Below are 1289 nucleotides of genomic sequence, written 5' to 3'. Positions count from 1 at the left end.
TCGATCGGCTTCAGTTAGCAGCAGTAGCGAAGGAATCGCTCAATCGGTTTCAGTTAACAGCCATCGATCGATTGCTCAGGTTCAGTAATGCGTAGCCTGCAGTGCAATCGCTCGGGTTCAGTTAGAGCCCAACGCCTAGCTCGGGTTCAGTTAGAGCCAACACCTCTCACACACACGCGTACGTGTACGAGAGAACCGTGCATCGCTCAGCCCCCAACCTCCCACCGTAACCGGAAACTCCCCAAAATTTTCCTCGCCCTCGCTTCTACCACGTTTTTTACCGTCATGGACGGCCCAAAGAATGTCATGCAGCTGCGTCTCCGGCCCGCCCAGGACGAAAAGCCCATTTTCTGTCATGATTTTTTGTCATAGAAGTAGGAGCCCACCACATCTATGATGATACCGGGTTTTTTGTCACAATTATCGTCATAGAAGTGTCATATGTATGACAGAAAAAAAATTGTTCGACCCAAAATGTCACGGATGTGTCTTTTTTTTGTAGTGATGATGGAGATCATGGTGTCATGCCGGTGACGATGGAGATCATGTTGGTACTTTGGAGATGGAGATCAAAGGCACAATATGATGATGGCCATATCATGTCACATATTTTGATTGCATGTGATGTTTATCTTTTATATTCTTATTTTGCTTACTTCGGCAGTAGCATTATAAGATGATCCCTTACTAAAATTTGAAGGTATAAGTGTTCTCCCTGAGTATGCACCGTCGCGACAGTTCTTCGTGCCGAGACACCATGTAATGATCGGGTGTGATAAGCTCTGCGTTCACATATAATGGGTGCAAGCCAGTTTTGCACACGCAGAATACTCGGGTTAAACTTGACGAGCCTAGCATATGCAGATATGACATCGGAACACTAGAGACCGAAAGGTCGAGCGTGAATCATATAGTAGATACGATCAACATAGTGATGTTCACCATTGAAAACTACTCCATCTCACGTGATGATTGGACATGGTTTAGTTGATTTGGATCACATGATCATTTAGATGACTAGAGGGATGTCTATCTAAGTGGGATTTCTTAAGTAATATGATTAATTGAACTTTAATTTATCATGAACTTAGTTGTGATAGTATTTTGCAAATTATGTTGTAGATCAATAGCTCGCGTTATAGCTTCCCTATGTTTTTATATGTTCCTAGATAAAACTATGTTGAAAGATTATAGTAGCAATGATGCGGACTAGGTCCATAATCTGAAGTTTATCCTCATTGCTGCATAGAAGAATTATGTCCTTGATGCACCGCTAGGTGATAGACCTA

The sequence above is a fragment of the Triticum dicoccoides genome, chromosome 5B (genome assembly GCF_002162155.2).
Source record: "Triticum dicoccoides isolate Atlit2015 ecotype Zavitan chromosome 5B, WEW_v2.0, whole genome shotgun sequence".
Lineage (NCBI taxonomy): Eukaryota > Viridiplantae > Streptophyta > Magnoliopsida > Poales > Poaceae > Triticum > Triticum dicoccoides.
The sequence above is the reverse complement of the archived record's forward strand: the minus strand, read 5'-3'. Positions refer to the sequence as shown.